This window comes from Monodon monoceros, unplaced genomic scaffold, assembly GCF_005190385.1.
Source record: "Monodon monoceros isolate NGI ecotype Baffin Bay Population unplaced genomic scaffold, NGI_Narwhal_1 Super_Scaffold_20, whole genome shotgun sequence".
NCBI lineage: Eukaryota > Metazoa > Chordata > Mammalia > Artiodactyla > Monodontidae > Monodon > Monodon monoceros.
Genome location: NW_021703777.1, coordinates 72671314 through 72697104, shown reverse-complemented (window position 1 = coordinate 72697104; position 25791 = coordinate 72671314). Strand labels below are relative to the sequence as shown.

Here is a 25791-nt window from a genome sequence, read left to right as displayed (position 1 = left end):
GTTCAGGCTGGGGGACTTGTGAAGCAGCAACAACCTGTTAAACTACACTATAGTTTTCAGAGAACTGTCACATGCATTATCTTATTTGATCTTCTTAATCTCCTTTCATGGGAAGTGATATTATCATTAGTCCCAAATGTCTATGGGGAAATAGGCTCAGAGAGGTTGAGTAAATTGCTCATTTCACACAGCAAGTATCAGCTCATATCAGGACTTGATTTCAAGGCGTATGGCTCCAGATTCCATGTTCTTTCTTTGAAACCAGTGCTGAACAATAGAACTTTCTGTGACGATGGAAAACCTGTCACTAGCCACTTGTGGCTACTGAATACTGGAGATGCGACTATTGCAGAATTTTTCATTTTACTTTAAAATTAAATAGCTACACCAGTGCAAGTCTAAATCATGCCACCTTCACTCCTATAGCATAGGGCTCATGGAAATGATTTTAAGTTATGCAGTGAGATTATCACTAGGAGCTTCGTATTTTGCGTTTGTAGAGAACAGCTCTGATTAGCTTTTTAAAAAATGAAGTTTAGTTCATTTTTTTGGTCTGTGACAGTATTCAAGTAAATTCTATGGAAATTAAGAAAAATAAGAAAAAAAGTTATTCCTAATTCTCCTACCCAGTGATGGCCACAATTAAACTTTCCCATCTTTCTTTCAATAGTTTCTTTTGGAGGGTGGGAGAGGTGGAGCTGGTCTTCCAATAAATTTACATCCTGCTGCTTTACTTCATTTAAAAAGCATTCTTCCACGCTCTTAAAACTGTAAAAACATACTTTATAATAGCTGAATAAGGTTTCATCATTCAACTAAATTTTTTCCATTTTTTATCATTTAAAAAAATTTACGAGGCCAGACACTATAAAACTCTTAGAGGGAAACATAGGCAGAACACTCTATGACATAAATCACAGCAAGATCCTTTTTGGCCCACCTCCTAGAGAAACGGAAATAAAAACAAAAATAAACAAATGGGACCTAATGAAACTTAACAGCTCTTGCACAGCAAAGGAAACTGTAAATAAGACGAACAGACAACCCTCAGAACGGGGGGAAAATATTTGCAAATGAAGCAACTGACAAAGGATTAATCTCCAAAATTTACAAGCAGCTCATGCAGCTCAATATTTAAAAAAACAAACAACCCAATCCAAAAATGGGCAGAAGACCTAAATAGACATTTCTCCAAAGAGGATATACAGATTGCCAACAAACACATGAAAGGATGCTCAACATCACTAATCATTAGAGAAATGCAAATCAAAACTACAATGAGGTATCACCTCACACCGGTCTGAATGACCATCATCAAAAAATCTACAAACAACAAATGCTGGAGAGGGTGCGGAGAAAAGGGAACCCTCTTGCACTGTTGGTGGGAATGTAAATTGATACAGTCACTATGGAGAACAGTATGGACATTCCTTAAAAAACTAAAAATAGAACTACCATATGACCCAGCAATCCCACTCCTGGGCATATACCCAGAGAAAACCATAATTCAAAAAGACACATGCACCCCAATGTTCATTGCAGCACTATTTGCAATAACCAGGACATGGAGACAACCTAAATGTCCATCGACAGGTGAATGGATAAAGAAGATGTAGCACATATATACAATGGAATATTAGTCAAAAGAAACGACATTGAGTTATTTGTAGTGAGGTGGATGGACCTAGCAACTGTCATACAGAGTAAAGTAAGTCAGAAAGAGAAAAATAAATACCATATGCCAACACATATATATGGAATCTAAAAAAAAAAAGGTTCTGAAGAACCTAGGGGCAGGCAGGAATAAAGACGGAGACGTAGAGAATGGACTTGAGGACATGGCGAGGGGGAAGGGTAAGCTGGGACGAAGTGAGAGAGTGGCATGGACTTATATATACTACCAAACATAAAATAGCTAGCTAGTGGGAAGCAGCCGCATAGCACAGGGAGATCAGCTAGGTGCTTTGTGACCACCTAGAGGGGTGGGATAGGGAGGGTGGGAGGGAGACGCAAGAGGGAGGAGATATGGGGATACATGTAAAGCAATTATACTCCAATAAAGATGTTAAAAAAAAATTTACTACTGGGAATTCTACATAAGAATATTAAGGGAAATTTCAAGGATAATTAAGGTAAGTTTGATCATTTAAAGAAAACAAAACAAAACAAAAGAAAATATAGGGACACAACAGAAGATATTTATTTGCCCATTGGCCAACCAATACTTCTTTGGTTCATTTGCTGTAACATCAAGGGGCAGTACAGTTTAGCAGTGGTCCCCAACCTTTTTGGCGACAGGGACCAAGTTCGTGGAAGACAATTTTTCCACGGATGGGGTGGGGGTGGGGGATGGTTCCTGGATGATTCAAGCGCATTACATTTATGGTACACTTTATTTCTATTATTATTACATTGTGATATATAATGAAATAATTATACAACTCACCATAATGCCGATAGGAGGAGGAGCTCAGGTGGTAATGTGAACTATGGGGGGCAGCTGTAAATATAGATGAAGCTTCGCTCGCCCACCCGCCGCTCACCTCCTGCTGTGTGGCCAGGTTCCTAACAGGCCAGGGACCGGTACCTCAGAGGCTGGGGACCCCTGCAGTTTAGTGGGTCAGTGACTGGCCACTGGAGGCAGAATGCGTGGTTGTGTGTGAATCCTAGCTCTAACACTTCCTAGTTGTATGACCTGGAGCAAGGATATTCAGCTACCCCATGCCTCAGTTTCCCTATCTATAAAATGGGAATGATGACAGTAGTATTAACTTTGTTGAGTTTAGAGAAGTGAGTTAATACATACAAAGCACTTTGAACTATGCCTGGAACATTGTAAATGCTCAAGAAATGTCAGTTATTATTCTTCATCCAAACTTCTGGGTAAAACTTCAGACCAATTCTTTCAGTTTTAGAGTAATTTTGACACTTTCTCAGTTCTTTAAAAACATCTGTTTGATACGGCTTCTATTCTTATTTTTAATTTGCTTTGCTCTTCAATTGCTTGAAGGCTGGTTTGGCAACATATCCAGTTATCATGAAGCCTTTTTTCTGGTATAAATTTGAAAATATACATCAGTTCCTGTAGTTTCAAGTTGAAGCAGAAATTTCAATATCAAATTTGAACATGAAGATCTTTCCCTCCTTCCAAAAGGAAGATAAGGATATATTCTTAAGAAGATTATCTGTACAAACACATATGCATTTATAATCTGTGACCTGGGAAGCAAATGCCAGGTACATATATAAACATATATGAGGGAATTCAAGATCTTACATAGTTGTCCTACATAAAACAGTGACTAAAGTCCAAAGGAATAGCCCTTATCGCTCTGCTGAGAGATGTGGAGTTGACTTTTTATTTTCCTAAAATTGTACTTTGAAACTACCATTTAACACACAAAAAAGTTGTATAACAGTCAGGCTAGAGGAGTCATTCCCAATTCCAGCCCCATTAATTTCACCAAAAATTCTACTGCTTTCAGTAACATATCATCTCCTTTAAAATAGTTATAGCTTATTTTCCTATATCTGCGAGCCAAGAAAAGCCTTTTTTTCCTGAGCTTTCATCATCTGGAATAAGTGAATCATGTTACTGGCCCCCTTTCCCTTTTTTCTTTGGCCACTAACAAGTTCAGGATTGACTCTGTCACTTTAGTTTTGTAATTGTATAGGACATCACAACACACTCTCAGGTTCATCTAATCGTGGCTATTGGTTCATTTTTTTTAGTCTTCTATATCCCCAGTGCCATGAATTTAGCTATGTATATTATTCATCTTATTGTTTTCATGTCCTTGGAAGCCATCTCACATAATTTTGGCATTAGGAGAGGAATAAATGCACATATATGTGAATATATATATATATATAAAATTTGCATGAGATACAAATTAATGTAGTGTTTAAATGAACTATTTTTTACACTAACTACAAACACTAGCATAAAAACAACTGAGAACCACGAGATACCACTTTGCATCCACTAGCGTGCCTATTATAACCAACCAAACATAGAAACTAACAAAAAACCAAAATAAGTGTTGGCAAGAATGTAGAAAAATTGTAACCCTTGTGCATTGCTGGTGGGAATGTAAAATGGTGCAGCTACTATGGAAAACTGTATTGTGGTTCCTCAAAAAGGTAACAATTATCATACGATCCACCAATTCCACTATTGGGTATATAACCAAAAGAATTGAAAACTGGGACTCAAACAGATATTTGTACACCAATGATCATAACAATATTATTCACAGTAGCCAAAAGGTAGAAACAACCCAAAAGTCCATTGACACATGAACGGACAAACAAAATGTGGCATGTATACTCAGTGGAATACTATTCAGCCTTAAAAAGGAAGGAAATTCTCACAATGCTGCAGCATGGATGAACCATGAAGACATCCTAAGTGAAATAAGCCAGACACAAAAGGACAAATATTATATGATTCCACTTAGATGAAGTACCTAAACAGTCAAATTCATAGAGATAGAAAGTAGAATGGTGGTTGCCAGGAGCTGGAGGGAGGGAGAATGGGGAATTAGTGTTTATGGAGTTTCAGTGAAGGATGATGAGAAAGTTCTAGAGATGGCTGGTGGTTATGGCTGCACACCAATGTGAATGTACTTAATGCCACTGAACTGGACACTTAAAAACAGGTAAAACGGTTAACTTTGTTATGTATATTTTTAACACACACACACACACAATAAAAAAAAAAAGAGTGAGAAAGCTCAGAGATGCAAAAAGAATAAAAAGATTCCATAAAATTAGGATTTCATTAGAGGCCACTTAAAAATGGTACATTCAATAAAACCTTATGGGCTACGAACTCCATTCTTCTCATCTTTATAAGATAATATACCACAGTTAAATAAATTACATGGTGTGCTGTTCAATGAGTTTTCAAGGCCAAAGGCATAGATATGTGAAAGATATATGGTTTATTTAATGCCTTATAAAAAGGGAACTATACGGCGTTAGCCGTATGATCCTTCTGTCAGAGATGAAACAGAAAACTTAAGACAATTAGACACGCTTTAGACCAGGGCTTGGTAAACTGTGCCATGGGCCAAATATAGCCTGCCATTTGTTTTTGTAAATAAAATTTTATTGGAACACAGCCATACTCGTTTTTTTTTTTTTTTTTTTTTTTTTTTGAAGATGGTTGCTTTTGCAGTACAGTGGTGGGGTTGACTAGTTCAGACAGAGATTGCATGGCCATAAAGGCTAAAATGTTTACTCTCGGGCTTCCCTGGTGGTGCAGTGGTTGAGAGTCCACCCGCCGATGCAGGGGAAACGGGTTCGTGCCCCGGTCCGGGAGGATCCCACATGCCGCGGAACAGCTGGGCCCGCGAGCCGTGGCCGCTGAGCCTGCGCATCCGGAGCCTGTGCTCCGCAGTGGGAGAGGCCACAACAGTGACAGGCCTGCGTACCGCAAAAAAAAAAAAAAAAAAGTTTACTCTCTGGCCAGGTACAGTAAAAGTTTGCCAACCTCTGCTCTAGGAGATGTGCAGAGAACATCAATGAGACTAAGTAACAGAGATTCCTATTGCTAAGTATTACACTAAGGTGTGACAAAGGTCACTTTTCCCTCTGTTTCCTATGCTGAGCAGTGACTTAATTTCAGGACAAAGTTTTAAGTTCTAACATATTTTAAAGAGTCTTCTTGAGCTGCCTTCCCACCCTCATTCTAAGCTGTTTTCCATTTAACTACATGGTCAAATTTGTGAGGCCTAGAAGAAGAGACATCTGGTAAAGATTGTTGGCTCAGCTCCTAACACTTCTATGTGAACAATTTCTTAAGATTTTAAAAGTGACACAAACACAGAAGAGTTTGTGTTTATTTATTCATTCATTCTGCAAATATTTACTGAGCACCTACTATGTGCCAGATACCTGTGGACCTCATCCTCACGGAGCTTACCTTGAACCCACAGTGTGGCTTAGAGTCTGTACCACAGCTGCACCTAAGTTAACTCTCACCATTGGGCTGAAATGATCCATGCAAAGCTCTGAGTGCTGAACCTAGCACCAAGTGCTCAAGAAATGTAGGCATAAGAAATCTGAACTTAGAAAAAGATATATGAACTTGAGGTAAGACTCTTACCCCTATGTAGGATTCTTGTGTTTATAGGGAAATAAGCAAGAGGTATTACCCCAGCCAACTTTAAACCAGTCAGAATGAGAAGCCTAGCTTGTGAGTTCTGGTGTAGACTGGCATATCAGAGCCTCCCAGATTCTGTTCACTGCAGGTAAGCTGTCTGGCAGTGTGATTCTCCATTGGTGATGTGGCTCAGGCGTCCAAGTGTAAGCCTGTTTCTCACCTAACCCTTGGCTACAGCAGTTTGCAAGAGGCTCTTCAGAAAGAACCTGAAGAGACTTGCTGCATTGGATGCAAATGGTGCAGTCGTTCACAAGGATGCCAGATCCCCTGAGGCAGGACCCTCCCAACACAGAGCCGAGCTCACACACACTAAAAACGCATTAGTGTTCATTGAAAGCTGCTTGCATTAAACAAACGTGGCAATATATTCAAAACAAATCATTTATTCACAGTTTGGCATGTAAAACAGAGGAGAATATTCTTTCAAATCAAGCTATTGTTATTCTGAACTATTAGCTAGAATTTTTGTTGTCTTTATTTTAGGTTGAGTTTGAGCTTGTTGGGGTAACGTAACATTTTGGGGTTAACTCAGACTTAACCTAGAAATCATCAAGGATTTGAATTCCCTTAGTACCAGTTTAGAGTACATTTCAGTAAGATTTTAACTTTGAAGTGCACTTTTTTTTTTTTTTTTTTGGCTTTACTGCGGGGCCTGCGGGATCTTAGTTCCCCCACCAGGGATTGAACCCGGGCCCCCAGCAGTGGAAGCGTGGAGTCTTAACCACTGGACCACCAGGGAATTCCCTGAAGTGGGACATTTTAGAGGGCAAGGGATAACACTGTAAACACTGTACTGGGAAATATTTCCAGTGTTTACCAACCAGTCTTAGGATCAAAAATGAGCATGAGTTTACTCTAGAATTATGCAAACTACCAGTGAGCTTTGGTTCACAGGTGTGTGTTGTGTGTGTGTGTGTGTGTGTGTTTAATACGCAATTTGGAATTGGAATTCTTGGAAGAGTTTTATTTGCTGACCAACGGACACACTGCAATTTGAAGTTAATATTCAGTGGTGAGCAGTGTCTTCCAGCACTAGATGGAATTTAATCCAGTAGAAGGTTTTAGAATGTATTTATCCAAGAGGTGATTCTATCTCTGTTTGCAGTTAGAGTTCTATTTTTAATGTCCCCTTATTTATACCATAAAATGTTTGTCTTTACTAATAGTCACTTCTTAGGCATGACCTCATATACACAATGTGTAGATATAATAAAACATATGCCATTCTGGTTAAGAGCAAAGACTTTGGAGTTGAAGAAATAGGAGTTCAGATCATGAATGTGCCACTTACTCGCCATGTCACATGAGGCTTCATGTCTACATCTCTAAGATAGTGCTCGTAATAGCACCCATTTCAGAGTACTGGTTCCAAGGTCAAATGACATTTAGTGCCACACATCAGGGGGAACAGAATCGAAGACCAGCTTCTGCAAAAAGTTTCCAAGATCTGGCCTCACGCTGAGCGGTTATCTTACTGCTCCTGTGTCAAGTTACCACCACCCATTAGAGTAAACAGCAGAGAGCACACTCCCACCACCAAGCCGGCCTCTGGCATGGGGACATTTCTGTTACCTCAGAGTCTGAACGTGTAAAAGAAGTCCTGCTCAAACTGGAGGCAGAACACTTGGAATTTACCTGGGATCCCACACAGTAAGCTGAAGACTGAAGCCCGGTCTCTCTCTTTTTTTTTTTTTTTTCCTATCTCAGCCGGCAACCTTGTGCTATTTGAAGGCACGATCCTTGGGAGACACAAAAATCCTCCCATGACTCTCTTTTATTTAGGGAAAATTCTGGAAGGATAAAGAGGCACTAGAATAATGACATTCTGGGCCATTCCTTCTGTCGGGTCCTGGCTAATCTGAGAAGAGTTAATTGTATTGTTGCTTAAGTTGTACTGATGCTTGTACAGATTTTGTTACAGCAAGGCGCATCATTCAGTGAATGACTGATAAACAGATGAAAGCCAAGAGGCTCACTTTTCCCAGGCATTTCTATCAGCACATCCCTGAAAATAAGGCATTTGGCTGTGGGTTCCCAAGGACGCTGGCTGTGTACCAGGAGAGGGGTAGCACCACCCACTCCAGAGAGGTGGCGTGGGGGAATTATCTACGGGGCTTTGGCAGCACATAAATACCCATTAAGAATTGGCTATCCGGTTCCCTTTAAATAAGCATTACACACGTATACTTTTTCTCAACAGGTTAATGGGATAATGGTGAAAACAATGAAACCTGCAAATTTGGCCACATCTGTCTACTGGATTTTCTCAAACTCTGAACAAGCAGTAGGAGGGACTTCTAGTTTCACCCCTTATCTTGGCTCTTTTGACCTACACCTTTGAGGGATCTGGCTCAGAACAGAAAGGATGACTGCCAGACAGATACCAGAGAGGAGAAGGAGAGCAGCGATGGCTTGTATCATAATAGTAGCTTGAATTTATAGTATAGTGTTTGGCAACTCATAAAATTCTTTCACGTACATAATCTAATATCCTAAAATCACAGAATTTGAGCTGCAAAGGAACCTTGGGTATCATTTAATCCAAAGTTTCTGAACTTCATTCCCTACTGCCATTTGGGGTGTGATAATTCTTTGTTTTGGGGGGCTGTCCTGTGCACTGTAGGATGTTTCATAGCATCTCTGCCCTCTACCCTCTACATGCCCACACCCCCTCCATGCGTGACAACCAAAAATGTCTCCTGGGGGGCAGAATTGCTCCCTGTTGAGAATTACTGATCGAATCTATCTTGGAGTTTTAAACAGATTATACACTTACACATGGGAGGTACTAATTAAATAGTAGCACCTCCACACCCAGCATGGCCTTGGTGTCTTGATCTGGCTCTTCCTGTCAAGGCTGTCAAGACTGAGAACTGCGCAACATTTTTCAAAGGTCCAAGGTAGTGTTTTTTTGATACCAAACTACTCATTTAATTTGGTGGAAAACCTATCAATTTTATTTTTCAACGCAAAGAACTACCACCATAAAGCTCTATCACACTGATTCTGTCACCAAACTGATTTGTCATCCAGCAAACTGACAGGCCTGGGTCACACAAATACCACTTTTGCAATCTGTCTAAGGATCTGCCAAGCTATAGAAATGCCTCATTAAATTCAGACCCCTCTGCTTCGTGGACATGTGAAAACCGCTGACAATCTGGTTTTTAAGACCTAGACCTTTCTCTGGTGTCACTGCTCGTTTCTAATTATGTAGAAAGCTTCACTGAAGATTCAGAGTTGTGGGCTTCCCTGGTGGCGCAGTGGTTGAGAGTCCGCCTGCCGATGCAGGGGACACGGGTTCGTGCCCCGGTCCGGGAAGATCCCACATGCTGCGGAGTGGCTGGGCCCGTGAGCCATGGCCGCTGAGCCTGTGCGTCTGGAGCCTGTGCTCCGCCAACGGGAGAGGCCATAACAGTGAGAGTCCCGCGTACCAAAAAAAAAAAAAAAGATTCAGAGTTGTGGGCTGCCATGGTGGCGCAGTGGTTAAGAATCCACCTGCCAATGCAGGGGACATGGGTTCGAGCCCTGGTCCGGGAGGATCCCACATGCCGTGGAGCAACTAAGCCCGTGTGCCACAACTACTGAGCCCACGTGCCACAACTACTGGAGTCCTCGTGCCTAGAGCCCGTGTTCCGCAATAAGAGAAGACACTGCAATGAGGAACCCGCGCACCACAACGAAGAGCAGCCCCCGCTCGCTGCAACTAGAGAAAGCCCACGCACAGCAACGAAGACCCAACACAGCCAAAAATAAATAAATAAAAGATTCAGAGTTGTTTCTTTTAAAGACACACTATAACAATCACTGTAAATGTGCTCCTGGAACACAGTCAATTTACTGATACTAAAATCAACCTCTGTACCCCTTAGGCAGAAGGCAATGAACTGATGAAATAGATGATCAAACAATATTTGTGTATGTGTTCATTCACTCATTCATTCAATCAAACACTTGCTGATTGAAGTGACTGAACACTTGCTGTATGCCAGGCCATGCTAGGTGCTTGGCGATACAGTGGTGACTACTGCACAGTCCTTGGGGTTTCTAGTCTAGCAAGGGTGGACAAAGAAGGAGGGAGAGGAGGGAGAGCAGAGCAAACATCCTGAGCAAAGATGGGCAGCCACTTAAGATTATTTAACCCTAGGAGGACACATATGTTCTTTCAATTAACATTTTATTGAGTGCCGAAGGTATGACAGTGCCTTCGTAAAGTATACAAGCAACAATGAACCATGGGTCAAAACAGAACCCAAGGTATAACAGGTGGACAAGGACTGAAAATCTGCGCATCTGGTTTAATTACATTTAGAGACAGATGGAAATTCTGCAAGGTGAAGCTCCCCTTATCCTCCTACACTTAAAGTTACATTATCATATATCGCATTACTGCGAACATAATACCCGATGATGTCGTAGTGGAATGAATTAATTAAAATCATGAAAATCAAAATAAATTTTATTGAGCATCTTTGTAAGCCAAACACTCTGCTGACTGCCATCATTTAGCACAGTGAGATGATTTCAGGCATGTCTAGCATTTCTGGAAATGTGGCTGGAGAGTGTATTTTACTTACATGCTACGAAGAGGGTGGCATAAAAGACAATAGATGACTGAAGTGCAATCCTCCCTGGAGGGAAGGAGATGGGCCACAAATAATCAAAGAATTTCCGTAACGTATGGTTTAAAAACTCTTGAGTTCATGATAGCTACGATTTTTGAGCAATTATTATGTGCATAAGTCACCTTAAGGAAGTTCTTTGATTTTTTGTGACATCCCTATGAGATGAAGTTTAAAATGCAGGCTCTAGAGCAGGGGATCAGCAAACTACAGCCAGAGGGCCAAATTCAACCCTGTGGCTGTTCTTATCAAGTTTTGCTGGAATGTAGCCGTGCCCACTTGTTTACATATTGTTTACGGCTGCTTTCATGCTACAGTGGCAGAGCTGAACTGCTACAGCAGAAACTAGTGTGCTCCACGAAACCTAAAATATTTACTGTCTGGCGCTTTAGAGCAGAAGACCTGGTCTAGGGTCAGATTTCCTGGGTTTGAGCCCTAGTTCTTTAACTATGGAGCTGTATGACATTGGTTAAGTTACTTAAAGTCTTCGTTCCTCACCACCCTCATCTGCAAAATGAAACTGGTGGTAATAATAATCACTATCTCAGGGCGTCACTGTGAGGAATAAATTACACAATATATACCAAGTGCTTAGAACAAAACCAAGTATATACTAAGGGTTTGATAAATGTTGGCTACTACTGCCTCCTTTTTAAAGATCAGGAGCTTGAGGCTCAGAGCAATCAAATAACTTACCCAAGACCACTCAGAATTGAAATTTAGCTGATGACAAAGTCCAAGCTCTTTCTACCGTGGTACTCTGCCTTTGCTATTTTCTTAGTAATAGGAGAGTTAGGGATAGCCAGTGTTAACAGAATAAAAACAATATCAAGGAGAGATGGACATTGGTTAACAGCGTTGAAGGGAAACTCAAGCACAGATCCACAGTAAAATTGTTGGAAAACCATTCCTTTCTACCAAATGCCTCACTGCACCTCCCACCCTCCCCACTCCTCTTCAGAGAGTTCTACAAACCGTTCCATAGCCTATTTCTGGCCCTTTATAAAGTAGTTAATAGGTTCAAATGATAATTTTTAGATTTAAAAAAAGCTATTGAATTAAATTCTTAAATGGAAATGTTTAGGGACTAGAGTTCACATAATCCAAATGTTTTAAGTGAGAATATGGGACTACGATGTGGCAGTGGGATGGGCTTACCCAACCCAGGCTCTGGAGTCAGACTGCCTGGCTTATACCCTGGCTCTACCGCTTGAGAAACAAGTGTCATCACACCAGTGACTTTAATCTTTGTGAGCCTCAGTTTCACCATCTATAAAATGGGAATAATATACCTCACACTGTTGTGAAGATTAAATGATAATACATATAAAGCACTTAGAAAAGTGCTTGGCTATATTAAATGCTCAAATTGACTACATTTTATATTTTCATATCCTATATAATTTTTAAATTATCATTTCAGTTGGGCAAAACAGCAGATGTTTTTCAAGGATGTTCTCTTGGGAGAGAACTATATAGCCACAGCTTAGAATCACGAATTTTCTGCTTGACAATTTAATTTTAAAAGCTAAAGAATCTGAGGGAATTTACTCCCAGATTTTTGTGGATAAACTGGAAGGGAACTTCTATAGCTATTATGTTCTATATTTATGTAGCAAAATGCTTTAAGACATTGTAAATGTGAAATGTTATAATGATGCATTTTTAAAGCTAATGATTATGCAAAAAGCAAACACTATGTTCTTTTTGATATCTGTTCAATTGTGTATTATATTATTTTTATTACTACTTAGTATACCTACACTAATGCTTTGTGTCTACCCATTGAATGTAGTAGTAAATGTTGTTTATTAACTATGATATATTCAAATTACCACTGCAAGTTTAAGAAAGTTACCTGGGAATAATATTCACAGAAAAACTTTATGTGCCAGCATTGGAATATATGAACTGGTAGTTTGATGAATGGCTATTTTTATTATAAAAATATTCTTTAATTTGCAAAGGGATTTATAATAGAGTTCCTTTAGATAGGAAGTCCCCTATGTCATCTAGAATATGATTCAAGTTATTACAAAATTGATCTCTCTCTCTCTCTATATATATATATATCTTTCCTGTATATACCTTCCCTATACTGATATATACCTACAAACTATGCCAAAGTATCAGTCCCATTTTCTTGATGGAGAGACTAGATGATCATGTGCTTAAGCTCAAGATCACAATTACACAGTGATAAAACTGGAATTATAATTTAATAAAGGAACCTTATCTTTGGGATGATAGTCTCTAGTTTAACTTCTGTTTGACAATAGAGTCCATTTATATTCAAGACAAAATCTGGGCAGTCCAAATAGAGTAGAGATCCAGATATCTATAGCTTTTTAAAAATTCTAAAATTTGTGTGTAAAGAATATTTCTCATTTGCTTAGTTTCTTGAATTTATGCCAAAACAGATTTAGAAAGTGAACTTTCCCAAACATAAGCTTACACAGTCTTTATGATGATGTGTAAATGCTCTTCCTTTCCTCCAATTTCAAACTATATTTGCAAGTGGTAGTTATATAGTAATAATATGGTCTATTTAATTACTATGCCATATTATACACGAGTACATGCTCTATGGGGTATGTTCTTATATCACCTTCTGGTGGTATGTCAAATAGTAGTCTGTAAGAATATCATAGGTCTCTTTGTAAGAAAAATGACAAATTGCCTGTTCTGAAACAAAGACTCTGAAATGGAGTGACACAGTCAAACATTAGCTTCAGTTTCAGGTGTGACCTTCTGATTTTGTTTGGTTAACATTAGTCATTTCAGTTCTATGAAAAAATATCTGCTACCACAGAAAAAAACCAGATCCTGTTTAATGTTGATGTCCTTGTATTTCATTGCCAAGTATCCCAAGGCAATAGTTACAGTGAAATAGCATTTGGCCAGAAATACTCTCAATACTGAATAAGCCATGGGTTACTTTCTTCTACAAATGTTTAAGTTGAATGCGGGTTATTTCTGAAATTAAAAATATTTTTAAATACCACAACAATACGACTATAATAGGCTCTTTGTGAGAAAAAAAATATAAAAGAAAGTAAACTTTATAGTGGGAGGCAAAGACGATATGCATGAAAATGCAACTTTAAACTAACCCCCAAATTATATTTTTTTATTCATTAAATGTTTAAATATTACTCTCCCTTTACTACCTTTGGTCTTCCTCTGGTGATATTTGGTTTATTATTATTATTATTTTGCATACAGTGAGAAACGAAAATGATAGTTTAAAGAACAGGTCCTTCTAGCAAAAGTATGGCTAAAGTTAAACCCTAATACTCAGTAGCTTAATTCTTATTATAAAAACTTGGACTCTATTAGAAATGGGGCCATCGGAGAGCGGTCCCTTTATAACAGAAAAAGTCAAATTCACTTTCTATTATGAAGTGATTTTAGACATTTTAGGCTATTTCCACTTTCTTCTACACTGTTTGAAATGTATTAGAAAACTTAAAAGAATATGGTTTATCTCATTAGGTATAATTGAAGCTTTTCAAAGGCAGGGACCTTTATTTTGGTATCCCCAGTGCCTAGCACTGAATGAAAAAATATTTCAATAAAGGAAAAAATTAATGAAAGAACCAGTGAATGAGCACTGCCTTTTATAAGAAACATGGTAGGATAAAGCTACAAAAAGAATTTTAATATTATGTATAACTACCAGTAAATTGCTCTGGATATGTTTTTCTATTTATACTTATCTATTTATTTAACTTTCGTGGTTTACCTGCATTTGGAACTGTGTACAAATAGCCATGCCAAGTACTGTCCAGGGTCTGTCGACATAATCAGAAGGAGCACACTGAAGAATGGATAGGTCAGCTTTGGTACAGGAGCTGGCATTTCTAATACCCAGTTCAGGCATCAGCAGTGTCAAGGGGAAAAGCCCCGCCAACCACTGATTGATGGACTATATGGAAGGCTCCCTAGACACTTCTTGGTAAAGCAGGCACTGGTCAGGCAGCTGGAGAACTTCCATGACTTTTTTTTTGCCTGAGCCGATATGCTTAGTTTCTACTGTATTGTCTCAGGGATTTGGTAGAGATTTTCTGCCGCCACAAGGAAATAGGCACAAAGACAGTGCCTGACCATGAAGGCAGTTTCCATATGCTCTCTTATGTGCAGGTGTTTTGAAAGGCTGGGTGGTACACTGCTTCAGCTCACACAATGGGATAGGGTCCTTTTCTCTCTGGTATTTCTCTGCTCCCGAGCAGTTCTCTACCATGCAGTAGTGGGTCTTAATGACGTGGAAGAGAAATCACAAACTAATCTGATACTGAATAGAATATAGACGTTCACAAATGTCTATGTAGGAAATCTCCAAGTTTCTTGATCCAGTAGTGTCACTTACCTATCTGTCTTGCCACACAGGCAAGCAACCTCTTGTTCAGTGGGGAAAAGGTGGGGAAGCAGCACTGGGACCTCTGGTTTTAGGGGAGAAAAAAAATCACTACTGCCGTCTTTCCTCCTTATTCATATTTCTTCATAATTTCTTTTTCTTAATTATTTTTTTCTCTTTCTCATCTTAAATTCTCATTTAATATCCCTGGTTTTCAAATGTAAATACCTGGTTACTAAGTACCCCAGAGTAACTTACAGGAATAGAGCGATGCTACTGAGTAGTAGCTGTTTGCTTTAATCCTTGTTTAAATAACACACACACACCCCCCACTTTTTACCGGGTATTCACCACTTGAACAAAATGTAGTCATATATGGTTTTAAACTAGGGAAAGGAAGAGAGTTTCTCAATTACAAATTATTTAAATACTAAATTGCTAATTTTTTCAAGGTAGAATTTGCAGAGTTTTTTGTTTTTTTTTTTGGTGGGGCGGGCATAGGGAAGTTGCTCTATTCTTAGGAAAGATATTTATTAAAAGAAGGAGAAGAAAAGAGGGTAGAGGGGAAGGAGAACCAGTTTTCCCAGTCTCTATAATTTAACTAGGCAGTTAAAGTTAACTGGAAATTTACATAAAAGTTACATAGAATATAAAAGTTATACAGAAAGCAGAACTATATTAGTTAAAGAAACTCATGAAATATAGACTGAAATTTAAGAATGGAAATGAACAGAAAATATATCTCCAGAGTTTTCCTGAACCTAGGGCATTTAGAATAAAATGGTCAAGTGTTAGGAAGCTTATGATTTTTCAGGTATAATAAACTCCTGGGACTATTGCTGGAGATGTAATTGCTGTTCACGTCTCACGCAGTCTGTACTTTCCTTGTGTGCACTTGGAGTTAATATTTCAATTGAAAACCTAGCATACCAGCAAAAACGCCCCTGATTTAAGCTAGTCATTTATTCTCAGTCTCACAGGGAAATACTGGATATTCTTTGAGTTAATAAAGTATGAAATGATTTTAATGCTTCAAGTGAAATATAGTACACCAGTCTTGCAAACTGTTTTTAGAAAGTGTGGCTTAGCTTATCCCACCTGACATCAGAAAACTTAATAGGCTTAGTTATTTCCTTTTTCTCTAAGTCGCCTTTTATGGTAAAGAGAAGATGAGGACCCAGAGCAGCAAACAGTTTATGTCTGTAAACCAGCCCCCATGAAAAACAAGAGGGGACAGACTGGGTCACAGTGTGTTTCTCATAGGTCCTGAAGTCAGAGTCTTAGTAGATAAACAGTAATTTACTTGAGATTTGGATGCCCAACTGCCAATACTGGGTTCTAACGTTGAGAATCTAATTCATGTGCAGAATCCTGCAACTATGAGTTATGTGAGTGGGGCGATGTTATCTCCAAGCCTGTCAGAGCAGCGAGTGCAGGGCAGACCTTTGGTCCTGGTGATACTGGATGAGGCAGCTTACACCGCCTGGTAGTTTCTTCTTCTCAAGATTCTGCAAGTGAAGGCTAAGCAGACCTTCACATTTTACACCGTAAGCACATTTAGGTTCTGTTCACTGTAAAACAGAACTGGGATAACTGTTTTGGAAATACAGTTTGCCCACATAACTGTGGCTAATCTAGTTTGGTTTCTCTAAAGCAGCACCAAGAGAAATTTATTTCTGTACGAACATAAATAAATAAAAATTTGCTGTAGCCCAAAATTCACAGTCACAGTGCACGGAGTGACCTCTCTCTTTCCCTCTGCTGGCAAGTATATGTACATATAACACACACACACACACACACACACACACGAACACAACACATACACACACACTCCCTTTTTTCTTCTCAGCCTAAAATGCTATCTACTTCTGCTGTTCTTTTTTTTTTTTTAACATCTTTATTGGCGTATAATTGCTTGACAATGGTGTGTTAGTTTCTGCTTTATAACAAAGTGGATCAGCTACACATATACATATATCCCCATAACTCCTCCCTCTTGCGTCTCCCTCCCACCCTCCCTATCCCACCCCTCACACCAGTCAGAACAGCCATCATCAAAAAATCTACAAACAATAAATGCTGGAGAGGGTGTGGAGAAGAGGGAACCCTCCTGCACTGTTGGTGGGAATGTAAATTGATACAGCCACTATGGAGAACAGTAAGGAGGTTCCTTAAAAAACTAAAAATAGAACTACCATATGACCCAGCAATCCCACTATTGGGCATATACCCTGAGAAAACCATAATTCAAAAAGAGTCATGTACCACAGTGTTCACCGCACCTCTGCTGTTCTTTTATTGGGGATTTCATCAAGCATGTTTGCATCAAAATGCTTGCTGATCCTGGCCACTGTCTCACGGCTCTCACTGCTATATCCTAGTTATAAGAGCTGAGCCTGCTGGGCTGTTAAGTCCCCAATTGCTTCAGCTTTCTCTCATCTGTCTGTTGGGAAACCACCAAAGCCTACACGAGAAAGAAAAGTGAGTAAGGATGAGCATACATGTGAATATGTGTGCCAGTTGCTTAACTGACACACATCTTCACTGAGACATGATGGGATTGAAAAGTACCTCTTTAAAAGGAAGCCTGGCCCTTACCATACACCATATACAAAAATTGACTCACAATGGATCAAAGACCTAAATGTAAGAGCTAAAACTATAAAACGCTTAGAAGAAAATACAGAGGAAAAACTTCATGACGTTGGATTTGGCATTGATTTCTATGACACCAAAAGCACAGGCAACAAAAGAAAAAAATAGATAAATTGGGCTACATCAAAACGAAAACTTTTGTGAATCAAAGAACACTGTAAGCAGAATGAAAAGGCAACCCATGGAACAGGAGAAAATAATTTCTCAAAATATTAAGGAATTAATATGCAGAGTATACAAAGAACTCCTACAGTTCAACAATAAAAAAGCAAGCCAACCAATTTAAAAATTGGCGAAGGGCTAAACAGGCAGTTCTCCAAAGATGATACACAAATAGCTAATAAGCATAAGATGCTCAACATCACTAATCATTAGGAAGATGCAAATCAAAACCACAATAATATACCACCTCATACCTGTTGGGATGTCTATGATTTAAAACAAAACAGAAATAATTGTTGGCAGGAATGTGGAGAAATCGGAACCTTTGTGCATCGTTGGTGGGAATACAAAATGGTGCAGCTGCTGTGGAAAACAGTATGGTAGATCCTCAAAAACTTAAACACAGAATTCTCACATGAGCCCCCTGTTCCCCTACTGCGTTTATACTCACAAGAATTGAAAACAGGGATTCAAACAGATATTAGTACCACCCATGATCACAGCAGTATTATTCACATAGCCCAAAGGTGGAAATAACCCATATGTTCATCAATGCGTGAATGGATAAACAAAATGTAGTATATATACAAAACAGAAAACTATTCAGCCTTATAAAGGCAGGAAATCCTGGCACATGCTACAACATGGATGAACCATGAAAATATTATGCTAAGTGAAACATGCCAGACCCAAAAGGACAAATATTGTATAATTCCTCTTATATGAGATACCTGGAATAGTCAAATTTATAGAGACAGAAAATAGAGTGGTGGTTGCCAGGAGCTGGGGGGAGGGAGGAATGGAGAGTTATTGTTTAATGGGTACAAAGTTTCAGTACAGGAAGATGAGAAAGTTCTAGAGATGGATGGTGGTGATATTTGCACAACAATGGGAATGTATTTAATGTCTCTGAACTGTACACCTAAAAATGGTTAAAATGGTAAATTTTATGTTATGCATATTTTACCACAAAAAAGAAAAAAAAAGAGTCATGGAAAACCAGCAGAGTTAATATATGGAATGAAAGGGAGGAAGGAATGCAGATTTTTAAGAGAAAGTGGGAAAATGATTAGACAAATGATGTTCTAGGTTTTGCAGCTTTTTTCTTCATATTTACGATTCAAATTGCAAAGAGAGGCAAATGATCAATATATTGGCTTTTCAACTGTGACTTTTCAAGTGTGTGAAATCTAGTCAAAACGTGTCCTTGTTCCAAGATTAAGATTAGAGCTAGTCTGAGGTGTTATTACAATTCCTTCATGCTTTTAGATTTTGGAAGTTGTTCCAACATATACGTAACTTTTTTTTCTGAGTACAAAACAAACCGGTATTACAAAGTGGCACAAAATCTGAGTAGAAAGGAATCCAGCAAATATTCATGAAGTATCTACTGTGTGTTAAAATGCAAGGGACAGTCTACTTCAAAGAGAGAGCAATGGCCAGTGGCAGACTTTCTTGCCAAAGTTTGGCCCAGTCTCCCTGACATTGCTCAGTGTATCTCAGTAGTTGAGTCAGACAATTTTAACAGTTCTGATAGATGTTAAGTGGTAATGGCGAAGGATAGCTAAATATTCATAAGCTTATTTACTCCTTAAACCTGTTTGGTGTGTTCCAAAGTTTGAAAATCTGATTAAAATTCATGAACCGTACCAGTACTAGGACAGTGTATGGGTGGTGAGAATGATGATTAGACAGAACTCATCTGTAGAAATGACCACTTTAAAATCCTAGTCTTGACTCTCCAAATTTCTGTGAAGCCCACTGACATTCCTTTGCTTTGGGGGTCCTCGGCCTTTGCTATTTTATCTATTACTTATGAATTATAGATGTTAGAGCTAAAAGAAACCTTAGAGGCCATCTTGAAGGATTTTCCTATTACTTTACTTTTACATTTAAAAATATGATTAACTTGAAATTTTTTCCTAGTATTTAACGCAGGGAAACTTTTTTCTCCTAAAGAACTGGTGTGCTTTCACTGTGGGATAATGGAAATTATACAACACATCATGTTGTTCAAAGTTTAGATATCTTTTTTGCTGTTTTCACTACTTTGTGTACTCACGTATTTTTACTAAAAACCACCTCAGACACTCTTTAGATATAGACAAATTGAACCTCTCACTTTAAAGAAGAAGAAACAGGTCTTGAGAAGTTAAGTGACCTATCCAAGGTTAAGTATTTTTGTTTGTTGTTTGTCTGGACTCACCAACTGAATTAAGCTTCTGGTAGACAAAGAAAAGCTCTTTTGTTCCCCGGAAGCACATAGTACAGAAATGAACACAAGCAGTCGTAATGAATGCCAAGTGAATGAATGCAAGCCTCATAGGTGCTTTCCCCCATGAACAGATCTGAGAGATCAAGGTGGATGCAGTGTCGATTGGATGATACTGTCTTCTACTTCAGAGACCTGGTGTTGGTTAAGCCTGGGCTGGGCCAGGGGGAGGGAACAGGTTTATACTTCCTGAGCTTCTGTAGAAATATTTATAATTTTACATCTTCTCAACGTGATAGAATTCAATCTGTACATGTGTGTAGTGGTATGAACATTGTCATATATAATAGGTGGGGATGGGAAGGCAAATATAATTTGGTACATTTCTGGAGGATAGTTTGACAACATCAAGAGCTTTACAGTAGTCATTAAAAGCAGTTCCTTCTCATTAATTCCTTTTATAGAAATTTACCCCAAGAAAATAATTGGAGACATGAGTAAAATTTATAGTCAGGCATGTTCACTACTGTGGTATTTATAGCATAATGTAATGAACATAATAGCATGTATTTATATGTGATGTAACAAGCAATGTTCAGCAGTATGGAAATGGCTATAAAAATTACAGCATAGTTGTAGGCTAGAATACTTATTTCATGTTCTCAACTCTGTTAACCTTGTTAAAAAATATTTTAGAATATATATGAAATATTTTTTAAAACTTTAAAAGGACTAAATATACTATAATGTTAACTGTGGTTACCTTTCGATTGTGGGATTATAAATAATTTTATGTTATTCTTTAATTTCCAAGTTTCCTTTAATTAATATGCTTTCAGAAAAAGAAAAAATATATAGAAAAAAATAAAAGTATATATAATTAAAACAATTAAATATATATAATTAAAACAATTTTAGCTCTCTGAGTTCCTGAATCCAGAATCCAGCCTAGAGGATATGAAAAGGGACTTTGGGGGGGCATGGGGAGTTGCTGGGCAATCAGTGTCACCAGTAGCCCCTCCCTAACACACAGGCATCTACTGCCTCTACCTTTCGAAGCTAAGTGAGGGCCGTGTCTGCGGCCGGGAGGGCTGCCCATCCAAGGTTCTGGGTGAAGCTGATACGAGCAGCCTATTTCTTCTATGCCCCCATCCCTGCCATAGCATACATAGGATTATCACCCACAGAATAATAATACCTTCTGTCTGTGGAGAATTATATAATTGTCACAGTATATTTACATATGTTGTAATTCATTGGATTGCCATGATTTGGAGAGTCTAACATAACAGTAGTTATTTTTACCTTATATGACAGGTGAGGAAACAGAAATTAGAGAAGGCACAAGGATTGTTCAAGAACATACCAGTATCTTCTATAGCTTGTACAAAGGACCCTTCCTCGCATCCAAAATTTCGAAAGACAACTCTGATTGAAATACCCTTGATCTTTTTTTTTTTTTTTTTTTTTTGTGAGGGAGACATTTATAAGCAATACACATTTTTCCTTAATTCCTAAGATGCTCACATATCAGCAGCAGTAGTTTTTCCTCTTGGGACACAAAGATGTAAACAACAAAGAAATAAGGATTTTATATTGTCGGTTCAAAATGACTTACCAAATGACTTATCAAGTTCTATGTACTACTAACGTTGCGACATAAACATACACCAGGTACACATTGTCTATACAGCAGACATCTTGGTTCATAAGAATGAAAATTTAATGTTTTCCTTAAGTGAAGAAGAAAAGGACACCAGCGGATGTACTTACCAAAAACCACCAATTTGATTTGTCTGGTCCTTTACACAATGTTGAATATGAATATGCAAGGAGATTCAGGCAGCTTCCTTGGGATTTCTCAGTTCAATTTGTGGAGCGCCCTTTGAGGCAAATCCTAAGAGGTAAAAAAAAAAAATTGCTAGGAATGTTTTCTATTTGAATATAATTTTCGTATGTGCATTACGAATTTGGGGCCATTTTCTTCAAAAAATGAATTACTATTACTAATTAACATAGTCTCTACAAACCAAGAAATGCAACCCTTTATTCCTCCTTCTATCCTTGAAAAGACAGGGAACAGTAATAAGAAAATGACCAATTTCTTCCTTTGTTTTATTTTCCCCTCTGTCTTATTTATCCGTACCCCACCCCGCCACCGACTCCAAAATGCACAACACAATGTTTAGGAATGAATACACATGTAGCTTATATTTTATGCTTATAGATTCACAAAAAGAAGAGGTGGTGCTCTTTACAGAGATGATACTATCTAGCTCATGGACTCCCCCTGCCCCATTTGGGGGCTTATGCCACACATCACTATGGATCATCACATTCTTGCCTGCAGAATCCAAAGAGGGTCTCAAAAACCACTGAAACAAGCGCTCCAGCCAACCACTACCAACTGATTAGAAGTGGTATAAAAGCAACTTGTTATTCTGCCCTAAAGAGTTAAGACTCTTCTGAGGATGTTCTTTGCATGGACTACTATAAAAAGTAGGATTTGGGATCCTAGGATAATCTTAAAAATCATGATATAGAAAACATTCAGATTATGAAACTTAAGTTCAAGATAAGGGTATTTTGGATGAGACGTTAAAATATATCCTAAGCACAAAATTTTTACCTGTATTTCACATCTGAAAATATAATCTACCAAACTTCAGGAATATTCTCTCCTCACTGTGGAGAGCCCTCATTAAGCCATCTGAAGATCCAGATGACTTCCACGATTCAATATGGCACAGTGGCTGCAACACCAGACTTGGAGCACCTAGAAGGCTGGGGTTTTAACTCTAGCTCTGCCATGCCTTGTTCTGTGTTCTCAGGCAAATTATTTTACCTCGCTGAGCCAAAGTTTGCTCCCCTGAAGAAATAAAAGAGTTGGATTACCAGTAGTTTTCAAACTGGTTTTTTACTATTTGTTTTGTTTTCCTTCGTTTTTTTAGGTGTAGCGTCTTTTCTTCCACCAAAAATTTACCTAGATGCAGAAACAAACTGATAAAACCGGAGCTGGCTAAACTGGTGGTTGGGGATGATATGGGGAAGCATCTCTACCCATTCTGCTCCATCATCCACGGGGGCTGTATGGAAATACCATAGGATCTTTAGGACCACACAGCACAATTTGGAACCTGCCAATTAAATGGCCTCTAGGGACTTCCCTGGTGGTCCAGTGGTAAGACTCCGTGCTCCCAATGCAGGGGGCCTTGGTTCGATCCCTAGAGAGGGAACTAGATCCCACATGCATGACTAAACTAAGAGTCTGCATGCTGCAACTAAGAAGCCCGCATGCTGCAACGAAGATCCCGTGTGCTACAACTAAAATCCAGTGCAGCCAAAATAAATAAATAAACAAATAAATAAATGGCTTCTAAAGTCAGTTACAGCTCCAAAATTATTCTGCCATAACTACGTCTATATTGCAATGACTGGCAAGGCATTCAATGGGATTCATAACTTTATGGGAACACAAGCAATAAAACTAAATCAGGGCTTCCCTGGTGGCGCAGTGGTTAAGAATCCGCCTGCCAATGCAGGGGACATGGGTTCGAGCCCTGGTCTGGGAAGATCCCACATGCCGTGGAGTGGAGCAACTAAGCCCATGTGCCAGAACTACTGAGCCTGTGCTCTAGAGCCTGCAAGCCACAACTACTGAGCCCACGTGCCACAAATACTGAGGCCGCGCGCCTAGAGCCCATGCTCCGCAACAAGAGAAGCCACTGCAATGAGAAGCCCGAGCACCACAAAAAGGAGTAGCCTCCGCTCGCCGCACCTAGAGAAAGCCCGTGCGCAGCAACGAAGACCCAAGGAAGCCAAAAGTAAATAAATTTAAAAAATTAAAAAAGCAAAAAAACAAAAAACTAAATCATACTCCAATAAAGATGTTAAAAAAAAACTAAATCATGAGCTGGCTTTAATCTTTATTATCAATGATCTACTAAAAAAAAAAGCCACACCCTCAAATAAATCACAGAGTAATTGCTGTTAAACTCTGTACATCTCAAAGCATATAATCCTCACCCTCGTCTGTGAGGTCGATTTTCTAAATGCTACATCCTGGATAATACCTAATGATCAGCATCACAGTGTTTGATAAATAAAAATAAATGTGCAAATTACACAAGCCGTGTCCTGAAATTAATTCTACCCTGTCAAGGCAACAGAATAAAATGTAGACTCCTGCACTATTCATTTACAACTTAAGTGAATCCAGACAAATGTATTCAACTTTTCTGAGCCTCAGTCTCCACATCCATAAAGTGGAGCTAATTCCTTGCAGGACTGCATGGAGAACAGAGAAAATACTTGTAAAGCACCATTCCTGGCACATATTTGTGCAGAGTTGTAAGTTTTCTCTCTATAATGGCAAATTTTTTCTTTTGAGAAATAATATCATGGTAATGGACATGTAAACTCTATGAATTGGAAGCAAATTATTAATATATAAATGAAATTATAGGTTTTATATAGTTTTGTGCTAAATCTTAATGATGGGAAGAAGAATTATTCAAGTGCCTTTCACAGCTATTCAAGTAACAGAAAATTTCCCCCAAATAAAACACTTCGGACTATTTGTTTCCAGAAAAATCCGATTTTCCAGAATGGCTCCAAACATAACCCATTTCATAAATATTTTAATATTATTTTGTCATAAAAATCTTCAAGCGAAACCCACATGCTACTTTCTTCCCGTGGCTTCACACTCCTCCTGACACAAAATTGGGTGTCTCGGGGCACCCTGTTTGACAAGTCGATCTCTAGTACAAATCCTCCATTTTACTGTGGAGGAAACTGTCTTACTGAAGGTCATGTAAAATTTGTGGGGAAGTTCTTAGAGAAAAGAATTATTTCCAGACATAAACTGGGTTAATTAATTCATTCCAACCCCTCACCCGCTCCTCGTTGTGTGAAAAAGCTATGGATATTGTCCATTATATCATGAAGTCTTTAGGAAGACCAACTGGGGAAATTTTCTTAGATTCCAGTAGAAGAAAAAGCTGTCCTGAGCAGAACACTGGTTTGTTTTCAATTTTTCAGGCATGTGAATCTTAAGTTACTCATGGGTCCTTCTTCAACAAATGGTGGGATCTGAGGGCAATCGTTTGTTGGACTTATGACGCCTGTGGCATCATCTTAATTTGCCTACCCTGATTTTTTTACCCTCTCTTCTTTATTTTGTCTACCATATGTATTTTTGAAAGCTGTTCAAATCCACTTTTGCAATGAGGCAGGGTGTAAATAAGTATGTGAAATTAATAAATGTATTGTTTCCCAGAGGATGTTCCAATCTAATATCAAGTTCCATGACACACTCTGCTTCTCTCAACTCTCATGCATAAACCGAGGCTAAAAATAACTTTCTCACCCTGACTCCTCCACCAACAAATGAGAATTCTGTTTCTTAAAAACAAATCCTGGGCTTCCCTGGTGGCGCAGTGGTTGAGAGTCCGCCTGCTGATGCAGGGGACGCAGGTTCGTGCCCCGGTCCGGGAAGATCCCACATGCCGCAGAGCAGCTGGGCCCGTGAGCCATGGCCGCTGGGCCTGCGCATCCAGAGCCTGTGCTCTGCGACGGGACAGGCCACAACAGTGAGAGGCCCTCGTAC

The 25791-nt window shown here is 38.9% G+C and overlaps 1 protein-coding gene across 3 annotated transcripts in view; it reads right to left on the bottom strand.

The window, feature by feature from the left end:
* RBM47 (RNA binding motif protein 47) overlaps nt 1-25791 on the bottom strand; it is a 164935-nt gene that overhangs the window by 13968 nt on the left and 125176 nt on the right. For all 3 annotated transcript variants that reach the window (XM_029235652.1, XM_029235653.1, XM_029235650.1), the window contains one exon: nt 21954-22077. The gene's annotated coding sequence lies outside the window, so the exon portion shown is untranslated. The remainder of the gene's footprint in view (nt 1-21953; nt 22078-25791) is intronic.